We start from the raw sequence: 8,064 nt of genomic DNA, 5'->3' as shown, positions 1-8,064 counted from the left end.
GACGTGCCCAAAGTCACAGCTGACAAGTGGTGGAGCCAGGATTTGGACCCATGACCTCTGACTCCAAATCCCAGGCTCCTTCCACTGAGCCATGCTGCGGGGCTAAGATGGGGAGCAAATACTAAGTGCCAAGGGTACAGATACAAGTGCCTAGACAGCACAGATTGGAGAGGGAGTCTGGGGAAAGAGGGCTTCATTGAAAAAGGCTTTTAGGAGGAGATGTGACTTTAATAAGACTTTGAAGGTGAGGAGAGTGGTGGTCTGGCATTTATGGAAGAAGAGGGAGTTCCAGGACAGAAGGAAGGTGGACAAGCCAATAAAGCACAGGTCTGGGAATCCACCACTTTGCTGTTTGACCTTGGACAAGTTACTTAACTTTTCTGTAAAATAAGGAATTCAATACCTGATCTCCCTCCTACTTAGACTGTGAGTCCCATGTGGGACAGGGACTATGTCCAACCTGATTAACTTGCATCTACCCCACCACTTCCCCTCTCAGGGTCACACCTGGAGAGTTTGCAGTACTCTACCAGTCTCGGCTACAGGAGGGAGAGTCAAGCAGAGGCCTGTACATTCAATTCCTAGCTTGGGCAGTGACTAGAAAATGGAAGGCAATCTGCTACAAGTCAAAGCTCACCCATGCTGGGCAACAGCGGCATGGGAGAGTTGAGGGTGGAGACTCGAGTTTACTGCTCGGAAGGCAGCAATGGTAAACCACTTCCAGATTTTTATCAAGGAAACTCTACGGATACACTACCAGAACTATTGCAGATGGAGGTGGAACATTCTGGGAGAGATGTGTCCATGGTGTCACTATAGGTCGGAAATGACTCGATGGCATAAGACAAAACAAGACCCCACCACTTAGTACAGTGCTTGGTATATAGTAAGTGTTTAACAAATACCATAAAAAAAAGATGTGAGAAAGGAATTGGTGGTGAGATAGACAGAACTGGGCATAGTGAACAAGCTGGCACAGAGGAGTGAAATGTGTGGGCTGGACTGTAGTAGGAGATCAATGAGGTAAGGTATATGGGGGCAAACTGACTGAGTGCCTTAAAGCTGATGGTAAGGAATTTCTGTTTGATAATGAACCTTTGTGATCCAAGAGCTCTTGATGAAGATGAACATAATTCTTCATGAGAATGGCACTCGTGCCGGGAAACTAGCCAGGTTCAAAGACAACATTGCACATTTTCTGAAACAAGACTTCCTGATTAAGGAGAGTTCAAACAAATAGGTGTCAGGTGGCAGTTTTCATCCCCTGGAAATGGCAGCTTTTCTGGATAAGTCTTTCCTTTGGAGAATGAAGGCTTGAAAGCATAAGTTTCACAGTCAGAGCAAGAGAAGCAGCATAGCTTAGAGGCGAGAGCCCAGTCCTGGGAGTCAGAGGGTCAGGGGTTCTAATCCCAGCTCCGCCATATGTCTGCTGTGCGACCTTGGGCAAGTCACTTCACTTCTCTGGGCCTCAGTGACCTCATCTGTAAAATGGAGATGAAGACTGTGAGCTACATGTGGGACAACCTGATTACCTTTTATCTACCAAAGCACTTAGAATGGTGAAGCACTTAACAAATACCATCATTATTATTACAGGGAGCCTCAAGCCTTCTTCATTCTCCCATAGGCATTAGTGAGCATCCAATGACCTATGCCTTCTTTAAAACACAGGTCCCTTGTCAAAATCATCAGTGCATATCTATTCATCGTGACTGGCACAATCTGAATCAGGGTAGATTAATCACAGCAGCATCAGTATCCAATAACCTGGTTCTCATGGCACTTTTCAATGCAGCTTTGGGAAGAACTAATGAAAGATAGGGAAAAAAAATCATTTAACAACCCATGATTGTAAGTTATCAGTAATACCTTACCCTTACTCAGAAAATGTACTAAACATCACTCATAATTGCCAATGTAATGTTCTACTTATGGAATAAGGGAAACACAATCTGGATGCACTCCACACTTGAATAATGGCACCATATCAGCTCTATCTAGCAGGTTGACTGTCAAAGCAGGTTGACAGTCAAACACGAAAGATGTTAGAGAAGCCAAGTGGCCTACTGGAAGATCATGGGCCTGGGAAGCAGAGGAGCTAGGTTCTAATCCTAGCTCTTCCATTTGCTTGTTATGTGACCTTGGGCAAGTCACTTCTGGCCCTGAGTTTTCTCATTCAAACATTAGGAATTCAATACCTGTTCTCCCACCTACTTAGGCTGTGAGTGCCATGTGGGACATGGACTGTGTCTGAACCGATAATAGCATACCTATCCCAGAGCTTAGTTCAGTGCTTGGCATAAGGTAAGTATGAAAAATAATACTATTATTATTATTATTATTATTATTATTATTATTATATTCCTGTTTTCCTGCCTGGCACCAAGGGCTAGGCTGATCATTTTCTGACTCATTCCAAGCTTTCCCTAACAAGAAAAGAAACAAATCTCAAACTGGCATCCAACTCGCCAAGACAGATGAATGTTAAGTTTCTAGAGAAAAGGGATCCACAAGCAACATGGCAATCATATCTAAGTAACCCTGCTCTGGCATAATAATAATAATTATAATAATGATGGTATTTGTTAAGCTCTTGCTATGTGCAAAGCACTGTTCTAAGCACTGGGGAGGTTACAAGGTGATCAGGTTGTCCCACAGGGGGCTCACAGTTTTAATTACCTTTTTACAGATGAGGTAACTGAGGCACAGAGAAGTGAAGTGACTTGCCCAAAGTCACACAGCTGACAGTTGGCAGAGTTGGGATTTGAACCCGTGAACCTCTGACTCAAAAGCCCATGCTCTTTCCACTGAGCTACGCTGCTTCTCCAATGGCATCTGCCTCTACCAATTTGACCTATAATTGGGTGAATCTTTGGGCCATTCTATAACAAGCACCTTGTTGATCTTCATTGGCCTGGCTGAAGGTGTGCCTATCACAGCTTGTATCCCAAAATATAGAAAAAGTGTGAGAATTTATGAAATGTCAAAAATGAAGAGATTCCAGGTTTTATAGACTGAAACCAAATGAAAGTTTTCTAAGCATCACTGAAGAATCTACAGGGACTCACACCCCATGAGAGCTTAGTACAGTGCTTTAGTATGGTGCCTGGTACATAGAGCTTAAGGAATGTCATAAAAACGGAAACACCACAGAGCCACTGAAGAGGCGAGTACAGTGCTCTGCACACACTAAGTGCTCAAAAATATGAATGATTGATTGACTGATGGTTCCACCTTCATCTCATGCAAGGAAGAAGTTTTCGACTCTTTGATGAAGTTTGCAACACACTTTCCAACATGCGGATGATTCTCTCTGAAGAGTGGTTTTCTTGCCAACAGACCACAACATTTGATGAAGTCTCTACTGTAGTCTTGTCTTGTTTTATGCTGTCGAGTCGCCTCCAGCCCATAGTGACTCCATGAACACATGTCTCCCAGAACACCCCACCTTCATCTGCAACTGCTCTGGCAGTGTATCCATAGTTTTCTTGGCAAAAATACAGAACTGGTTTACTATTGTCTTCCGTGCAGTAAACTCAAGCCTCCACCCTTGACTCCCTCCCAAGCTGCTGTTGCCCAGAACAGGGGAGTTTTGACTTGTAGCAGATTGCCTTCCACTTGCTAGCCACTGGCCAAGCTAGGAATTGAATGTACAGGCCTCGGCCTGACTCTCCCTCCTGTAGCCAAGACTGGTAGAGTACTGGAAACTCTCTAAGTGTGATCCTGAGAGGGGCTCTACTGTAGACAGAGTCATACAAATGACAAAGACCCCAGAACTGATGGTACAACAGTAAAAAGTGTGACCTAGTGGATAGAGCACATGCCTGGGAGTCAGCAGGGCCTGGGTCTAATCCTGACTCCATCACTTGTCTGCTGTGTGACCTTGGGCAAGTCACTTAACTTCTCTGTGCCTCAGTTACCTCATCTGCAAAATGGGGATTCAGACTGTGTGCCCCATGTGGGACAGGGACTCTGCCCAACCCAATTTACTTGTATCCACCCCAGCACTTAGAACAGTGCCTGGTACACAGTAAGTGCTCAATAAATACCAGTTATTATTCATTCATTCATTCAATCGTATTTATTGAGCGCTTACTGTGTGTAGAGCAGTGTACTAAGCACTTGGGAAGTACAAGTTGGCAACCCAACAGTGGGTTCACAGTATGTACTTCTTTGTTCATGCCCAAGATCTTTGTCGAGGAAATGTCTCAGGTTTTCTAAAAAGTCTCCATTACTCCCAGTTTTAAGAAGAACCTATTATGGGTTCTGGAAACTCTCCATTGCTGGAGTAATTCTAGCCAGAGCCTTAATGGATTGAAAACTGAAGAACATTATTAACTTTGCCCTTCCAGAAGCACAGTATGGCTTCAAGCTGTAATAGGGAACAGTACGCAATGTTGGGAGAAGCACTGTGGCCTAGTGGAAAGCGCACAGATCTGGGAGACATAGAACCCAATTTACATGCTGTGTAACCTTGGGCAAATCACTCAATTTCTTTAGGCCTCAGAATCCTCATCTGTAAAAGGGGAATTAAATACTTATTCTCAAGACTACTTAGCCTGTGAGCCCCATGTGGGACAGGGACTGTGTCCACCCTAATAATCTGTATCTACCTCAGTTCATAGTACAGGGAGCATTGTAAGTGCCTAACAAATACCACATTCAATATTATGATACAGTAGAAAAGTAGCATGGCTTAGACCATGAGCATGGCTCAGAGGACCTAGGTTTTTAATTGCTTTGTGCTGTTCAATCAATCAATCAATTAATTGAATTTACTGAACACTTACTGTGTGTAGAGCACTGTTCTAAGTGTTTGGGAGAGTAGAACACAAAAACAATAAAACGGACACATTCCCTGCCCACAGTGAGCTTACAGTCTAAAGGGGGAGACATACATTAATGTAAATAAATTAATTACAGATATGTACATAAGTGCTGTGGAGCTCGGAGTGATGGTGATGAATAAAGGGAGCAAGTCATGGTGATGCCAACTTATGTTGCCAACTTGTACTTCCCAAGCACTTAGTACAGTGCTCTGCACACAGTAAGCGCTCAAGAAATATGATTGATTGATTGATGCCGGAGTGGGAAGAGAAGAAATGAGGACTTAGTCAGGGAAGGCCTCTTAGAGGAGAAGTGACTTGAATAAGGCTTTGAAGGTGAGGAGAGTAATTATCAGTTGGTTATGAAAAGGGAGGGAATTCCAGGCCAGAGGCAGGATGTGGGTGAGGGGTCAGTGGCAAGATATGCGAGAGGAAGGTACAGTGAGTAGGTTGGCATTTGGCTGGTATTAGTTTGGCATTGCTGTTAACTTCTCCATGCCTCAGTTTCTTTAGCTGTAAACATGGGGCTAAGATACCTGTTCTACCTATCTATAAAACCATGAGGTCCATAGTGTGAGTTTATATTTAATCAACCCCAGTACAATGTACAGAGTTTGGCATGAATTAAGCAATTAACAGATAGCACAATTACTTTCATTATCATTATTCTCAGAGTTTTTCAAACATTACCTTCTGAAAACAATATTCAACATCAAGTGGCAAGACAGGATCACAAACAATGCAAGAAGATCAAATGCACTGAAATAATGCTCATCAGGTCACATCTTTCTTGGACAAAATGTGTTAGGAGAATGGATTCATTCATTCATTCAGTCGTATTTATTTAGCACTTACTGTGTGCAGAGCACTGTACTAAGTGCTTGGAAGTACAAGTTGGCAACATATAGAGACGGTCCCTACCCAACAAAGGGCTCACAGTCTAGAGGGGGGAGACAGACAACAAAACAAAACATGTAGACAGGTGTCAAAGTTGTCAGAACAAATAGAATTAAAGCTATATGCACATCATTAACAAAATAAATAGAATAGTAAATACGTACAAGTAAAATGAATAGAGTAGTAAATCTGTACAAATAAATATACAAGTGCTGTGGGGAGGCGAAGGAGGTAGGGCGGGGGGATGGGGAGGAGGGGACGAAAAAGGGGGCTCAGTCTGGGAAGGCCTCTTGGAGGAGGTGAGCTCTCAGTAGGGCTTTGAAGAGAGGAAGAGAATTAGCTTGGCAGATGTGTGGAGGGAGCACATTCAAGGCCAGGGGAAGGACGTGGGCTGGGGGTCGATGGCAGGATAGGAGAGAACGAGGTACAGTGAAGAGAACGAGGTACAGTGATGACCATAAGGTACCCAAACAACTGCTCTGTGGAGAACTGAAATGGGGAAACTGTAGAAAAGATGTGCAGAAGAAAGTCTTTAAATGAAGTAAATAAACAATTATCTGGCATTCCAGTGGACAGATGGAGGGTGGGCCCAGAAGCCAGGCCAGCTGGGGTATAATCATAAGCAGGCCATAATCATAAATAGAAATGGTTTGGCTGTCTTAGAGCAGAAGCCAGTCATGTGCTGAGGACCTCGGTCTTGTCAGTCAGCCCCACCCATCTATAAAATCTCACCTTCGTTCATTCATTTATTCAGTTGTATTTACTGAGCACTCACTGTGTGTCAAAGCACTGTAGTAAGCGCTACCTTGAGTAGTATCATCCTCGGATGCAAAGGAGAGTTGCAAATATATACCTAGAGGGAAGGTTAGGGTTGTAGAAGGAAAAGTTTGGATTGTTACAAGGATAGATGAGAAGTCTCCTGGCCTAGTGGATAGGCCACTCCACTGGGAAGCAGAAGGACCTGGGTTCTAATCCTGGCTCTGCCGCTAGTGTGTTGTGTGACTTTGGACAAGTCACTTAACTTCTCTGTGCCTCTGTTGCCTCATTAATAAAATGGGAATTAGGACTGTGAGGCCCATGTGGGACATGGACTGTTTCCAACCTGACCCTCTGTGTCTACCCCAGGGCTTAGTACAGTGCTTGGCACATAATAAGGGTTTAACCATTTTTTTTAAAAAAGGACTGCAGTCATCACACAATTCCACGAAGTAAATTGTTCTCGCTGTAATAGAATACAGGTCTGGGTATAGAATACAGAACACATTGGACCTATCTATCCAAAGTCTTTCCTATTAGCTTCTTTGAGTGTTTAAAGGAATAATGAAATAAACATTTGAGGCAGTTTATAGTAAAAAAAAAAATGCATAAATCAGAACAAGTATTCAAAATGCTATTAATAGACATTTGCCATCACTTTCCCTGAAGACCCATCCTTAAATTGTCAGATAGCAATATAGCACTACAGAGCAGCCTTCTCCACCTCTCCAGTAGATAATTCACACACCTTTAATTCGTGTTAAAAAAAGTTAATTAAGTTGCATGGTTTATTGGCTGGAGCTAGATACTGAGAAAACCACCCTGGAAAAAGTACATTCTTGGAAAGATACAGCCAGCTGTCTCATAGAGAAACCTTAGTCTGAATACATTTTTTACAAATAACAGAATGGCTAACAGGCTCTTTGTCAAAGCTACACGTGTTAATAGCCTTCCAATTGTGCATGGAAAAACATGCACTGTTCTTCTGTTAAGACCACAGATTTTGTATTGTGTAATCTGGATGAGCCTTGTTACACTTGGAGAGTGCAGCGGACATATGTACAAAATTCCAAACATAATTCAAGTTTCTTTCTGAATCTCATTGTCAAATATATTTAACTCTACCCATTCAATCTTTCCCTGGATTGCCTCTTTCCCATGAGAGCTTCTCAGAGCAGACCCTTAATTTGGGTCTCTACCATTCCTTTGGTTTATAGTTTTATTAAACTCAAGAGAATTCACACTCATTGTAATCCATCCTGGAAAAAAAAAATCTGAACTACATAATGTAAGATTATTTGACTGCTCGCACGCAAACGGTTAGATACCATAATCATTCCCGAGCCTCAATCCGCATTTGTGCAAATACTTTGCTCTGGATGCCCTGTCTTGTGGTAGAGAATGAGAAAAAAGAAGGAAAACAGCAGTGATAATACTAATACTAGCAAAAGGATACATTCCTACAACCTCTTAACTGTGTGACTCTGTTAAATGCCTTCAAAGGGAAGCCTAGGATTCTTGAAATAAAATTTAAGAAAAGACTCATCAGGATCTCCTCTCTAATTTAGGTCTAAGCTTGTAAAAA

The 8,064-nt window shown here is 42.7% G+C and overlaps 1 non-coding gene across 1 annotated transcript; it reads left to right on the top strand.

The window, feature by feature from the left end:
- The first annotated feature begins 489 nt into the window (after nt 1-489).
- LOC119935486 lies at nt 490-627 on the top strand. Its single transcript, XR_005453363.1, has one exon. It is a non-coding gene; the product is annotated as a small nucleolar RNA SNORA7 (small nucleolar RNA).
- Nucleotides 628-8,064: the final 7,437 nt, after the last annotated feature.

Source organism: Tachyglossus aculeatus, chromosome 1 (assembly GCF_015852505.1).
Source record: "Tachyglossus aculeatus isolate mTacAcu1 chromosome 1, mTacAcu1.pri, whole genome shotgun sequence".
In the NCBI taxonomy this organism is placed as follows: domain Eukaryota; kingdom Metazoa; phylum Chordata; class Mammalia; order Monotremata; family Tachyglossidae; genus Tachyglossus; species Tachyglossus aculeatus.
The sequence above is the reverse complement of the archived record's forward strand: the minus strand, read 5'-3'. Positions and strand labels throughout refer to the sequence as shown.